General features: G+C 33.9%; 1 protein-coding gene across 1 annotated transcript in view; it reads right to left on the minus strand.

Annotated features, from left to right (window-relative positions):
* Nucleotides 1-16,989, minus strand: part of LOC105341201 (protein jagged-1-like) — a 332,190-nt gene that overhangs the window by 90,171 nt on the left and 225,030 nt on the right. The window lies entirely within an intron of this gene.

Genomic DNA, 16,989 nt, shown 5'->3' on the forward strand with positions numbered 1-16,989 from the left:
TATACTATCTTAACAGTTTGTTAAAGAACACCAATGCTTGGCCAGCTGTGTGTTAACATTTTTATTATCCCCTCGCGCAACTTGCTGCGAGGGGGATATGGCATCGCTGCTGTGCGTGTGTGTGTATGTATGTGTGTGTGTCCATTGTCAGCTCTTTAGCAAAATTCCAAGAAAACCCTCTAATAAATATTCATTAAACTTTAACACTTCTTTGGCATAGTAAAAGGATAAACCCTATTGATTTTGAAGTCAATTGATTCAATATTGTTTTTAAATTATCGTAAAAAAGCGAAGTTAAAACATGAATTTTATATACGACGTGACAATAGACATTTCCGGTAATTTTATGTACAACTTTAAGTAAATCGCTACCGTATGCAGTTCAAATCAACATCTTGATATTTTTGGGATTCTAATTTAAGGTGGCTCTATACACCACTTTTTGATGACGCAGTACGCAAAAAAGTAAATCTGGAAACATGCATTTCCGGTACTGGCTGATTTAAACTGAGGTGAATTGTATGGGAACCGCTATTTTGAAAAATTTGTTAAATGGATAGATTTAATTTGATAATTGGAAAATTCATTACTTACAAGTAATGTGGTTTGTGACACCTTCACGTTGTGTGGTATTATTTATCAAAATAAACAATAAAATCAAGTATAAATTTTTAAAGAGTTTCTTTAGCATCATCGATATGTTACACCGTAGCGCAGTGGATTAGTGGATTCACTACAAACCATTAGGTCATGAGTTCGATTCCCGTTGAGAACAATAAATTTTTTAACTTTCCAAAAACTTCTAAAACGTATTTTTTGGTTGAATACCGTGAAAGAAAATTCTAAACAGGTGAAAATATTTCAATTATAATATACTTTAATGCACATTAATATCGACATCTAACGGGGATGAGAGGGTTGCTTTGAATTTCTCTCAGGTTGGGATACATAAATCCTATTAGCCTAGTCAATGTTCCCCTTTATTTATTTGACTTAGTTTTGCATTAAAGCGAATATATTCACTTATACAGGGCAAATTCTATAATGAAATATGTATGTATTTATCATTCCAACATTATATTTAGGAAATTTTCTTCAACTCAGAAATGAAAAGTCCTCAAGGTGTTTGGGTCTTGAGACTTAGGAACGATAACCCTTACATGAGGAACTTTCATACCAAATAAAATTAAAAATATTTTTTGTGTTTATTTGCAATGGTTTTCATTCAATTTTTTATGTCACATTTATTAAAATACATTTTCTTATAACATCAAGCAACTTTTTCAGATGAATTGTCAACAGAGTAAGAAAATATGAAAAATATGTTTTGGGGAAATACTAAAAAAAATTGCAATAATAACATTTTTGAATGTTAAGAAGTGATATATATATTTTTTTTTGTGTCCGAAGGAAATATCCATCATATGACAAAATAATTTCTCTCAATTTGTTGATAGCTGTCTTTTTAAAAAATATTTTACAAAAACGCGAAAAACATTAAAAAATTCTTTTAAAATACCTATAGTATCCCTATCGTCATTTTAATATTTGATAAGTATATGTTTCTATTGAAAATTAGAATAAACTGTGGGTGTATAGAGCCACCTTAATAACGGTAAAATATAACCAAACGTTTTGTAGTATTGGAGGGTTAGAAGATTGCCCATAAGTAAAAGTTGAAGCGGGCAAGATATTAAAGTCATCCGATTGCCATCGAAACAAGCAGTCGACTTTCGGACAAATTTTCTCGTATTACTTACATTAGAACTAGTCCAAAATTCAAAGGAGTCTTCGACAGATATCGCACATTTATCACGCGAAGATTGTTTCATAATGTTTAATAATGGCTGCATATCTACTACTATGGGTTGACATACCACAGGCAACTAGAATTGTCCATCAGAGCAGATTTCAGATCGCTATATCTTCACTTTCGTTTCATAATATTTACGGATCGTGTATGTATGCTTATATAAAAGTGAATGTCACTTAATGAATCTAAATAATTTAACTTTAGAGCATATGTGTACATATGTTTAGTTTCTGCAAGGAATAGGAAAACTGTAATCACGTACATGTAACCCCCCCCCTTCCCCCCCCCCCCCCTTAATTTATACACCACAAAGCTTGGGTATGAGGATATAATAGATATAATGAATTCAAAGTGGTTTTTAGAAATAGTTGTGTCATATATATTTTGATCTAATGAATTTTGATCTTAAAAATGTACATGCATTTTCCTAAAAAATGCATTTCCCCCTACAACAAGTCATGTCACGAGGGGATGCTTCGCGTCGCGGTGCCCTTGTTTCATTTTGAAATATATAGAGTTTTGGGTCATATCTATTCATAAAGTATAGGCAAAAAAAAAGTATTGTGTATGCGTCAAATGTCGAGTACAGTCAAGTGGTAATCATTGTTTTTCAAAACCAATAGGTTTCATTATGTATACTTTCTTTGATGTCTTTCATTGGTATCAACATCCTGCTTTTTTATTTAGTTTTTTTTTTCTTGTAAAATGTCGGGTCGACATTTGTCGTTCGGAAAGAGTGTTAGTATACATGTGGAATACGGGGGGGGGGGTCATTTTTTATGCACAAGCAAAGAGAGATAACTCAAATTTATGTAACGGTATTGACTGGTCCTCTGTTATTGGAGCTCTTTTACATTAGAAGTCAGTATCTGTTACCCAACTGAATAAACGCATGTTTTCATATCTTCACTCTCTTCTTTCCAGGTAAAGTGACAATTGTTTACCCGATCTGCTCGTGCCTTGATTGGAGTTAAATACCAACTTCCCTGTAAACATATGCTTAATAATTTCTTTTATTTTCTCTGACCATAGTTGGGAGTTTTTAAAGTCAGATCATACAGAGTGTCCGCACTTTAAAATAGATAGGAGATATTCTTAAACCAGCCGTAGAAATTTCTCCACCGAGAAGTTCTTGACCAAGAACTGATGAAAATAATATGAATGATGTTGAGACAGAAAGAGAAGCAGACATGATATACCAAGACTAAAGTCGAGTACAAGTACCAAATACAATTTAATACTGAATTGTATTCAATTGTTTAATCATATCATCGTATTTATATCATGCCTCCGATATATATATATATATATATATATATATATATATATATATATATATATATATATATATATATATATATATATATATATATATATATATATATATACACACACACACACACACACACAAAGGTCTACAGGTCAGCTGGTCTTCAATCTAGAAATTGACCCAAAGGGTCTGCAAGTGAGGACATCTTCAATGAGAGTAAAAAGGCTGCACCAAAAAAATATCGATCCCTTCAGAACATGAGGGGATCAAGAATAGAATAATTATTAAACGTTAACATCGTTATGTAAATGTAACATGTACCTCTTGACATTTTGAAGAGTAAAACTTCAAGTACATAGTGCAGGGCGGTTGTCTAATATATGTGACCCGATGCAGGACGGTTGTCTATTTTACGTTACCCGTTGCAGGGCGATGGTTTATTCTAATTCATCACTGTCAATGTCATTACGCAACCACATGAGATAGCGCAAGCTCATCTGACTTCAGTGTGCGGCTATATTGGCTTCAGTGTGGATGTTTCTTACCATATGTTTGGATTTATAAGCATTGTATTTTTTGTAGCTTTAATAAAGGGATATTATATCTATTTCTAAGACATGGCCATGGGTCATCAGAAGTTAGACAAAATGTCTAAAGAAGATTAAGTATTGGAGTATAACAAACCGCCGTCTACTAGTTAGCTGGACTGAGAAAGAAGCATTTAAATGCTTTGTCATCGCTGCAATATATAATAAAACAAGACAAAGCAGTAGAAATTAGAAGAATTAGAAATTAGAATAACAAGGACATATGTCTGAAAAATAGATGGCACCCAAAACATACCAGAAAAACCACGTTATATATAGTGGAAACCTAGAGAAGACGTATGCCGTTGTGCATAGAAGAAACATTCCTATAGAACGCATCAGGCGTTTGATGAGTCTTGACCAGGGCTTGCTATTCAGATGGAGGGAGAGCGATTATGACAACATGGAAGGGAAGATCACTCTGGAAAGGTTAAGCAAGCTTAATGTGATAGCATCAAACATATTTCTGTATGTAGTTATTCGTTTAATTTATTTTATTATCTGTTTTTGTTAAGCATAATCTTAATTTTAAATAACCACCAGTTACACTGCGCAACTGGATTGAGTTGGCTGAGTAAAGTCTTTTTATTAGATTTTTTTTATTCTTCAGTTCCTCTTAATCGCAGTCTTTCAATAGTTCTCATTGTCTCTTGTGGGAATCTTTCTCTTTCTTTAGAGGAACAGGTATCTCTGTCAGTCTGTAAAAAAATTACCTCAGAACTTGAATTGTTTTTAGAGAAAATTATATGATCATTATAAAAGGGTTCACAGACCACTCAACCATTTGAAGCAATAAATTATTCCTGAAGTTTTTTTTATTAAGGATCCTCGACACCCGGTGACTTATACTTTTTATAACAGTATGTCACATCATAACGATTTTAATGCATTGTGAAGCAATTAATTTGCCATCATAATGTGTCTATCTCTGTGGAGCAATGGGTGTAGCTTCGATTTACCGACATGCAAATCGCGAGTTCGAATACCGCAGGAAATTTAATTTTTATGAGTAGCTGTAAAACTTAAGTTGATTCCCCCCCCCCCCCCCCCAAGTTAATTTTTTTTCAGTCTTTGACAAGTCGATAACATATATATATGCTAAATATCCAGATCTTTAAATAATTAATTCAGAACAAACATTCTGAGAGTATTGCATAAGCAATACACGTCCCCTACCGGTTTGTGGAAATTGTGAAAACATTGCACTGTTATGCAGAATATCGAACTCGAACATTAAAAAATTGGAATATAAAAAATTAATTTTCTCGAAAATATGTCAACCAGACGCTACAAAAGTGTAAACTTAATCTGTAGTTTGACATTCTGAAGCTGTTCAGCAAATTTCATGTTATTCCTCAAACGCATAAAGGTAAGCTTTCCATAGTATTTCTTTTAACCTCGCAACAAGGAGAAAAACTACAACAAACGATGGTTTAAACAGTTTATTTACAAAATTATCTTCACAGTAATCGAACAGAAAAAATGCAAATCAAAAAACTGGCAGAATCACATATATTGGAAATATGTAGTAAATCTGAAAATTTTTTTTTTATTTTTTTACATTTTTTTCTGTTAAATTCAAGCAAGTAGTTTCTTGTGTATGAAGAGAGCAAAATTACACTGTTTTCAAAGGCATGATTAACATTCAAAACAAAAATGAATTTCTGTTTTACAATATGTTTTACTTGTAGATTTAGTAGAGATTAGTTTGTTCATGTGATAAGAGGACATAGTTGCGATTTTATTCTCATTATTATCAATCCTGAGAGTGTTGTCATTATCAATCCTGAGCATACAGACATAATGAGAGTGTTATCATTATCAATCCTGAGCATATACACATAATGAGAGTGTTGTCATTATCAATCCTGAGCATATAGACATAATGAGTGTGTTCTCATCATTATCAATCCTGAGCATATACACATAATGACAGTGTTATCATTATCAATCCTGAGCATATACACATAATGAGAGTGTTATCATTATCAATCCTAAGCATATACACATAATGAGAGTGTTATCATTATCAATCCTGATCATATGCACATAATGGTTGTGATCTCATCATTATCAATCCTAAGCATATACACATAATGAGACTGTTATCATTATCAATCCTGAGCATATAGACATAATTCGTGTGTTCTCATCATTATCATTGCTGAGCATATACACATAAGGAGAGTGTTATCATTATCAATCCTGAGCATATACACATAATGGCTGTGATCTCATCATTATCAATCCTAAGCATATACAACATCTTAAAGTTGGCCAATGCTATCACAATCACTCCGCCTATACAACTTCCTGAGAAGAGCAAATCCTCCATCGATGAGGCACCGTGCGTGTCCGGGTATCTGCATCTTGAACTCTATTCTGTTGTGTTGCTTTGTCATTACTCGCCACATGAAATATTCAATAACACACTGGTTCTTATTCTGGCCACAGCAGTTATCAGCGTGTATTGTGCATGACGTTTCGCCCGAATTGTGGTTTTGTAAGGCCCAGTCCAACATAGAAATCACAGAGTCTGATCCATGCACTTTGTTTCCATCTGGTCCGATAGTTTCAATTTCGTTTATAAGAAAGTTCAGTTGTTTTGGTTCTCCATCGAAGCGGACACAAAATATATGGACTTTTCGAAGTGTCTGAAAGTACAGGGGGCCCATTTGCCGCGAATGATGAGGAATGCTTACATTCTGACTGCATGAAGTCAAACGTGTAATGGACGAATCTATTTGTCTCGGGACCTTTTCACACAATCGTTGTACACTTTCCTTTCAGCCTGTGCATTTGTGATGTGTTCCTGCATCTTTCTTGCTGCCTCCAACTTTTCCTCCTCTGAAACTGCATCTAACACACTTTTTCGAAGTTTTTCACAAGTGGCACTTGCATCGTCCCTTGGTATAATATGCGGAAGACACTGGTTCCAGATGTTGCAAAATGTGGAATACCGCACATGTCGGTCGTTCGGATAGCTTTCAACATATTTCTTGTGGACGTCCTTCTTCGTTGTATCGGATGGAATGTATATGGGAGAGGTGTCATCTCTTCTTTTTGGGGCAGCTGGTTGTGGCAACCCAAAGTCATCTGCATAACTAGAGATGAACTGTACAACTAACTTAATGTCATCATATTGTAGCGAATGACTGGGTTTCTTTCCTAGGTTCCCATGCTTGCGTGGTGTTACTCTATGTGTATTCTTATGGGTGATAATATTATGAAGAAAGTGCTTCCCTATATCATAGACAAGCAGGAACGTATTTCTGCAAACCTTTTCCCCGGAAAACATGAAAGTATGCCTGGAACGTATTCTTTTCTTTTCCCGTTTTGTCGTTTCTTTGCAGCTGTCCACAAGCGATCCCATGATGTACATGTTTTTTTCTTCCTTTGACATTTCTCTCATGTTTAGGATGTGCGAGTACAAGTATCATCGCTGAAGATAGAAACGCACTTGTTCTTACAGCCGCAGCTACGAATCTTTACCTCTCTGATTTTGAACAGATCAGGATCATCATGGGGTAGAAGTACATTCTCAATGGCTTAACAATTATAATTAATACTCAGAAGAAAACTGCGAACATTAAGTACATATAATAAACTGGTTTTTGTCCTTATTACATTAAGAATATATACATATTAAATCCGTTATTTATGATTTCTTTTCCCAAAGCTTGTTTAATTGTTGTTGTTTTTTTTTAATTTTGACATATAAATTAATGTGCAAAAAGATTCACATTTTAATTTCCTGACTAAAAAAAATGTTGGTAAATAGTTCATAATTGTTATATTTATAGATTAACCAAATATATTAAAGGAAGAAATAAATTTAAAATGCTACTGAAGAAAACAAAATGCGATGTCGCGGGGATTTGAACACCCGATAACAAAATGTAACGTTCACAAGTTGAACGACCTTTTTGTATCTTTTATTTCAAGTAGAACGAACTAACCTTCTGCGCCACGGACTCTACGATTACCGAAGGAAACTAATAGTGTCATATTTTTGCAAACTATCAACAACTTACAAAGAAGTTTGCCTTCTTACTTTAAAACACATTTTTTATCTACTCATTTTACCTTAAAATACCCTAAAAGTACTATTCTTAAGGATACAAATGCTTGTAAACCATCCAAATACACAGACAATTTTCATGCAGAAAGTTCGTTTAGTTCAAACATTATCAAAATACCGGCTTCGGCTGATTTTGTGCATTTTGTATAACAGATACACATTACTTTACTTATATAGCATATATGCAGATGTGTCTGAATCATTATAGAATGTTTTAGCAGGCTCACAATTCTATGTATCATACTTTTTTAAGTTGGTACAAGACGAAATTATATATTTAAATAGTTTTATCAGGATATATCTTAGCATTTGTTTGTCTATTTAATAATTTTAAGATCAGTAATTACAGTATTAGTTATCCTGATACTTTTGTCACTGTCACGTTGGCTGAAGCCTCACAGCAATCGGCATTTTGTGTTGGAATTTTGCACGGTGTTATAAAGACACATACAGCTCATGGTGAAATTTGTTGTGCTTGACAGCACATTTGTGATTCCATATTCGGTCCCATCTCCAGGCTTTTGTCTTTTCTCCGATGTTTTCAGCACATATATTTTCTGTTGTGCACCTTGAATCTGAAATGATTTGTTCAAAATTGAAAGTTAATTTAAAATATTGAATATTTCTGGTAATGATATGGTAGCTCGAAATCCATTTTTGGGAGTTGATGTTAATCAACTCTCCTATGCAGTTACTCAGACAAACCGAAAGTGAAACAGTGTTTGGACCTCAGCACAAATCATCGCTGCTGACAAGACTTAGTTCTTGAAAATAATTGATAAACTCGATGTAATGTATGCTAAAGCATTGTTTTTCAAGGAAACTTATTTATAAATACATTGAAAATAGTCAGATTTTAAATGGTACGAACAATTTATATATTTTTTGTAGTCGTATGTATTCCTACGCCAGAGTTCAATATAGTCTCGTTCAACTTGACGCTCGGCTGTCTCCGTAAATCTCCGACAAGCATATAGTCTCTCTTGCTTGTCGGAGATTTACGGTGTCAGCCGAGCGTTTGGTAAAACGAGACTAGAATTCAATATTGCTTGGATCCATACAATTTTCGAGAATTTTTTCTATTACTGATACATAGTTTGATTTAATTAATTTTATCTTTAAATATTATTTAACATGATTCATATGGGTGTTTCACGACATTCTGGTCGAAAAAGTCCAAAAATTCATATTATAAAAATGTGCATAATTCAAATACAAATTAGAAACTACATGTACTTGTCATGCAAAATAACATATTATTGATTTTAAAATAAATAAAAAAACATCGACAAAATCAACTCCCGTCAGTTCTTAAGTACTCTGATTGTTAAGGTTTTCCATTGGGGGTTATTAAAACCAAACATTTTTACGTTCTATTTTTTTATTCGACTTCTTGTCTTTATACACTGGTGCTGGAAAAAACCCCAGTAATTATTTCAATGAAAAATTTATATATATTTCAAAATGTTGTACCAAATTCATCTCGATAACTTGCATTTCTACAACAGAACCGTTCCTCTTGGTTCCCCGTACCTCCGTATTTGCCTCATACATCTCTGCAAACACATGTCAGTAGTATACTAGAGTAGGTGTCTGTATAGGGGGGCAAAACAATAGAGCTATTGTTCTCGAGAACAATGGAAGTCAACCTTGACATACTTAATGGGGGTATTTCTATTGTTATGTTAATTAAGGGATCGAAGATCAAAGGTAATTATATTCAATGGATCGAAGATTATATTGTTATGCTAATTAATAGATCGAAGATAAGAGGTAATAATATTCAGTGGATCGAAGATCATATTCAATGGATCGAAGATCAAAGCAGACAAGGTCTGTAGCAACCTCTAATGATACACCGTCCACTAATGATATAATGTTGCATTAGTGGTTAGGATTTTGACCACTAATGATATAATTTTATCATTAACGAAGTACCTAACCGTCCGCTAATGATATAATTTCAGATTTATATCATTAGCGGTCAAAAATCGTAACCTCTAATGATATGGGAAAAAAATGTGAAATAAGTACTACCGTGACCACTAATGATATACATTTGCACACATTTTCAATTGCATTAGAGGATGGATTTGCAACCTTTAATGATATATCATGATATAATATAATATACCTGCGCTCTATTCTTACAAAGGCAAAATATCACATTTACATTTGCAAACAAAATCAATTTTAGTGACGTCATAGATGGACATGTCATGGACACACGGTGACTAATGTTGAGTCTAATATGTTAGCCAACCTCTGTATAATGTTGGATAAAGATTTGATTTTGATTCGATACTACATAAGAATTTGTTAAATTAGGGGGGGGGGGGGGGGGGGGTTCAAGTTATTTGATCATATATATAGTCCTTTATTGTAATATACACCATTCTGACATTGTCCCTGGCATTTTGCCGTTTTTCTTGAGATGAAATAGTCACATACAGACAAAATACATACAATTTATGACTTCGTTTGTTTACTTCAAAATCCAAATTGATCATCATTAAACAAAAATGAGTTGTGCTAGATATTTTTAGTAGAGGAAAAATTTAAAGAAAAGCTATTTTACGATATTAAAAAAAATTATGTAAAACTTTTAGAGGGATTACATTAACATGAAAAGGTCCAATTGATAAGACTATTTGCTATTGTGGTCTGTAGTACAACTGAATCACTAATCTTTTGTTAAGGTAGTCCTATACTCGGCACCAAATGGGCTCAATCATTAAAAGCTTAGCTTTAAATGATAAATATACATTCTAGCAATACATATACAAAAGAAAATATATATGTTTACATGCTAGTTTGTTTGTTATCACCTCTCAGACGGGTGTACCCCCTTGCGAAAATTATTGACAATTCTGAATTTTGCCAGACGTCCGTTTTTCCTAAAAAAAATTACCAATTTTAGGAAAATTAGAACTGAACATACGAAATAGAGTATAAATATTTATTTAAGCCATATCTCATCAATAATTTTGCGCAAATTTTTGTAAGTAAGTCCGCTTTATGGACCTGATATATCAAAATAGATTACAAAAAATGCATTGCTTGTACGCGTTTGTTAAGTTTTTACTATTTTATGGACTTAAACTTAAATTCATGGTGTTTATTCTAAAGGTTGACATCTTAGAAAAAAGATTTGGTAAAATAAATTATATGTTGACCGATTACTTTTCACGCTATAAGCTCTAAACAAAGAAGACCCTGACGAAAAAATCCGTAAAAATCACATTTTGCTACGGTTTTCTGTCTAAATCTGTCAACAATGTTAGATATCATTTAAACATTAATTAATTGACGATTGATTAAATTCGAAATAGCTTCTGTCTCTAAATTTAAACTGGTTTTAGTAAAAGAAAAAGAAAAAATCGGGGGGGGGATCAAAACAAAGAAGATATAAGCATACCTGAGATCCTGGTTAATCAGAAACTTCGTTTTTCATTTTACTTTAACAGAATCGAGTTTCTCAACATTAAATATTTCTATCTCTCATAGAATACATATATTACCGTTCTAATTGCTTATTATTGCCATTGTTTACAACAGCGATGTAGAGCAAAATCAATACCGGGTATCAAAAATGCTTTGTAAAAGTCGAACCAATATTGTAAAATCCGTATTATGACGTAGTGCGATACTCGGACTACTTTAAGTTGAATATGTGGGTTAGTTTATTATAGATAAGAATAACAAAGAATATCATTTAAAGTTGGTTGAATTAAAACTACTTAAAAACAATAGTGATCATGTTGGTGTAACAAAAGAATATTGACCCGGGTTGAAAATTGACCCGGGATAAAATTAAATCATTAGTGGTCAACATCCTGACCACTAATCCAACATTATATCACTAGTGGACAGGGCATCATTAGAGGTTGCTACATACCACGTTTTCAATCTAATGAAAAATTAAATGATTGAAGTCGGAAAAATCAACATTTGAAATGTCAAATCACATAAGTCGGCAAATATAGCGGACAGTATGAAAGAGTTATAGTTTTGAAACTGAAACTTTTAAGTACATACATGTACAGTTAGACCGTGGAGGGCAATTTACACTTCTGTTCAAGGACAGTTTAAAACTCTGAAGTCGGAGTCAATTTTCAACAAGGTCAATTTTCAACGTGTTGATGTTATAAGAGGTTTGAAATATATTTTTCAAGCTCTGGAAAACGACCCCGGGTATAATTTGCACGACTTTTGGTCTCGAATTTTCGAAGTTTTACAATAATTTTTTAATATTATAAAATCGCTTTTCTTCAAATTTTTCATCAACTAAAAATATCTAGCACAACTCCTTTTTGTTTAAGGTTTAGCGCGTTCTTTTTCCAGCGCACACTGGTTCTTAGAGCTCGCTTCACTCGCCGGCGCTACGCGCTATAATTTAATTTTCTGTAACTTACTGTACAAATTAAGAGCGTTTATTTTTAAAAATGATATTAATCTGTTCAAAATTTAAACGTAACGTCAAGCGGATTGATACTTTTTTGACGTTGGTGCATTGTGACGTGTCTTGTGAGGTGCAAACCAAAATAACTAAATTTTTCTATCCAATCAAATGCCGCATTATAACCAGAATTAAATTATATCATAATATATCATTAAAGGTTGCAAATCCATCCTCTAATGCAATTGAAAATGTGTGTAAATGTATATCATTAGTGGTCAAGGTAGTACTTATTTCACATTTTTTTCCCATATCATTAGAGGTTACGATTTTTGACCGCTAATGATATAAATCTGAAATTATATCATTAGCGGACGGTTAGGTACTTCGTTAATGATAAAATTATTTCATTAGTGGTCAACATCCTGACCTCTAATGCAAAATTATATCATTAGTGGACGGTGTATCATTAGAGGTTGCTACAAAGGTCATTCATCGAAGCATTTCACAGTCAAACAAGCAATGACTGTTGAAAAGGTGTATAAAAATAACCTATTGTTCAAACCCCCTCAAAACTTTTGACATTGAAATGTGGATCGAAGATCAAAGCAGACAAGGTCATTCATCGAAGCACTTCAGAGTCAATCAAGCAATGACTATTGAAAAGGTGTATAAAAATAACTATATTGTTATCATCACCGTTGAATCAAAATTATTATGGGCGATAGATCCACTCAGATACAATGTTACCTTTTCATTCATCGTAGATTCTAATTCATAACGGTCAGTTAAACAATTTGCAATAAAAGTTATACAATATCACACAAAATTGTTTACGCTGTCTACACCGGAATCCATATAGTCCCGTGAATCCATTAATGGCTTTTTAAATAAATCTTTCAACCGTGTACCAAGGTAAGACTAGGGGACGAGGCGATAGGCTTACAACTCATTTTTCTCTTTAGTGTTTAAAAAAAAACCTTTACGCAGCAGTGATCCCCATTAATGTCATATCCGTATTTAATGTATACTACCCTGGTATTCATTGACGAATCCATCTGTGTCTAACGTATGAAGAGATGGTATCATTGACACATTTTAAAACCTGTTTACACACCAGTAAGCCCCATCATTGAAACATCTGACCTTTTTCACGTTAAGGTTTCCTTTGAATATTCCTATATGAAAACAAAACAAGAAAGTTTATTTTTTCAAAATTTTTTTTATCTAATATATATTTGTACACTCTACATATACCTGGTAATCTGAAAAAGAAAATTGAAAAATTTAATCAGTATAATACATGTAGTATAGTGAAAGCATCAAATGAAATAAAATCAGAATAATTATTTTTAGCGAGGGTCCGATATGCAAAAAAAAAATAATAAATAAAAAAAAATTCCCCAACAAATCTAACGTAGACACTAAGTTGTAATATTAATGGTTTAAAGTACTTACTGTACGACGTCTGGGAGCGCATGTTTGCGCTAGGGGGGAGTCGTCCTTCTCCTCCGGAGCTCTTGTCTCACTCATTTCCACCTCTTCGATCTAAAACAATATTCAATCATATATTCTGTGTTTTATAACCATAAATATTACATCATACATGTACCTTTTCTACTGATATTTACACAATGTATGATCAAGTAAGAAATATAACTATCTAATGAATTTTAATTAAAATATCATTTACCTTCAGGCCTCCTCCGCCGCTGGTGGGTTTTTGGAAGATCCGGGACCCCTCCTCCAGTACGCACATCTCTTGTTTGGTCCGCGGACGCCTCCGCACTGGGGTCCGGAACTGCACATGGAAGTGTTTGAGGAGTGCGCGCAGTGCGCACCCCAAGACCAACAGCACTACATGGGCGAGCGCCGCGACGCCCATGTTATAAGCTTCGGTTACTAAAATAATATCAAATAAAACAATGTTTAGAGAGGGAAAATGTTGGTTTTTTTTTTAATTTACTAAAAAGATATTGTAAGTGCCTTCTTTTTATTTTTTAATTTAAGAGTAATGCTATTATTGTTTGACATGACTATTTCTTTATAAATAAATCACTATATATTCTGTATTCTCTAATATTTCCATTTTTTATTTTACAAGAATACCTCACACATTTACTTACATGAATATGAACTACCGGATCATGCAACTTCACCTCATGCATTAATGATATAAAAAAACAGTTTATAAATCATGCACTGTACGAAAAGAAAACATGCAATCTAGCATTGTGACGATTGATTTGTTGTGAATATTGTAATCTAAGAAATCGTTGCGAAAATTTTGAAACCAATTTATTTCATGGAATTAATATAAAAAAAACAAATTCGTCAGAGATAAGTTTCTTCATGAGAATTAGTCGGCGAATAAGCGTCCAAGCTGTCGTCATCAGACATACGCATCAGGTTTTCTCTAGCTTTCTTTTGATTTCTCTTGATTTTATAAAACCACACGCATGCTGATACAAAAGGAAAGAATGTCAACAACCAGAAGAAGTAAAGTTTGTCAAATTGTGTACTTTTTTACGGATTGTGTCGTTGTCTCTTTTCTGGGGGATCGTTGTACATGTACCTGGCTGGGTGGTATCCGTTACGTCCTCTGTCGACGGAGTATGTTCTATGTGACTATCAGTATTGATGTTGACGGAATGTGATGTATTAAAAATGTTAGTAATTAAAGTAGAAATGATGATAGTATCACCGTGCAAAATTCACTGTTTAATTAAAACTTTAATTTGGACTTTTCTTTTAAAATTCAACATCTGTTTCGTAATATTTTCTCACAGTTTATTTCTTACAAAGTTACTTATTTATTTAGTGATTGACACTTTTCGGACTCTTAATGTGATTTCAAAGAGACAGAGTGTCATGTCTCAAGGACTGTTAATCTCTTACACCAACATTGTGCAATTGTCAGTTTTTCATTTCTTGGACATCAAAGATTCATTGAGTTTATTTAATTATTTTATATCTGTAAACCTTTCACTCAGCTTACTTATGTCATCACTTGTCAATTTATACTTATTGTTCAGATTCTTATAAATAGTTATGTACAATTGTGAATCGCCAGTCTGGAATACGGCGGCCAAGCATCGGCCACATCCGACTCGCCCATGCAGAGCCTTGAGTCCGGAGGCCACTACTGGCCATATCCGACTTGTTTGTAATATGTCTGCCTGTTAAATTATTGTAATGTTGCCCTCGTTGAGTCTCGACCAATAAAATCGGAATCCTGCATCAATTGCCTGTTTATTTCTCTGGAACTGTATACTGGTGGACCTTCGGGAATACGGCAAACCTACCCTTCATTTTTACCTTACGGCCTACAGCGCGCCACAACCTTATACCCTTTACGCCAACATTCCCTCACCCAGTTCGTACTGCACACGACCGATGCAGACCCAGAAGAATTCTCTAGCACCGTTAAATCCACGCGGTCACAATAGTCTGCGTGTACTATACACTGTGTGGCCAGAGAATGGTGGGTCGAGTAGACAGTGTACTGCTGTCTGTGGTGCGTGTATGATGTGATGTAGTGATGTCTGATGTCAAAGTATGCGGGGTACTGATATGGATTGTAAGTGTGGAATCAATGTTGGTAAATGGGGTCGCTGTGACAGTTTGAGGGTATGTACGTGTTGAAATTGTGTGTTGTACGGTCGACTGGTCTGAGACATGTTGACTTAAGGAGGGTTGAACAGAGGAAGTATCTGCTAAAAATTGAATATCAAAAAACAAAAATCAATTTCTATGTGTATCTGCACCCGAGAAAATATTCAACAAATTAAAAATAAAACAAGATTAATAACTTCAATCATGCACATACTTACACATTGCCGGCATCGTCGCGGTGGTTGCGTCGTCTATCGGGAGAAAAAACAACCCATTATTAACAATAGCTAATAACTTTAAAGATATGTGTATTTTCCGCTTCCCTTATTTTGATTAAAAAAATGTTTAAAGATTATTACCAGGGCAAACAGGCCGTCCGTTGAAAAATCTGCAAGCCATTGCGAATGACAAAAGGTGATGCTATCGGCAAATAATTATACTTATTCATTGGATAAAAGTGACAGGGGGCGGAGTTTTCTCACGATCGGTGTTTTCTTATGATCGGTCTAACCTTAGAAGTGTGAGCGCAGAGACCCGTGTAAAAGAAATAAAAAAAAAAATAATTACCTCTGCACCTGTGGTTTTTCTCCGTCGAGTCCAGCATGACTATGTCTTTGATCTGGGTCTCTTTGCATAAATGTACATACTGTACAATAGATCCGCAATTACCCCGAATTCTTAATTGTACGATCGGGACTGAGGTAGTTATATTTCGAATGAAACATCCTACCTCTACGTATGATGCATAAAGGGGACAAACATCCTCACCCATGCACGTTGCAAAATTGCCAAAATCAATTTTACACATATCACATCCCGATGCCCCTCCAAATAGCATACAGACAGAGAAAAGAATCACAAAATGCATTTTAAGGAGATAATAAAATCTGATCTTTTATGTAGCAGTGTTATTGAATAACTGAAATGCACTAATTCTGAACTTTTAATCATGAAATTAAAGTGTACCCTTTCACGTGATATTTTGATCAGTCATTAACACCCGTTAACAGTGCGGGTTAGGGTGATCCCGAACAAATAAAAAGTGATGATAACCAACTTTTATTGGACTCTGCATACAGACAATCACTGTATTGTGTATATCGTCTGAGCATTATGACATGCATTTGTGTCTATCAAAATTTGCTTATTTGGTCATTCAGTACCTGACGAGAATACTGATTACACAAAAAGTCGCTTTTTCGATAATTTTAAGTTTTATGAATT

Source organism: Magallana gigas, chromosome 1, assembly GCF_963853765.1.
Source record: "Magallana gigas chromosome 1, xbMagGiga1.1, whole genome shotgun sequence".
NCBI classification, from domain to species: domain Eukaryota; kingdom Metazoa; phylum Mollusca; class Bivalvia; order Ostreida; family Ostreidae; genus Magallana; species Magallana gigas.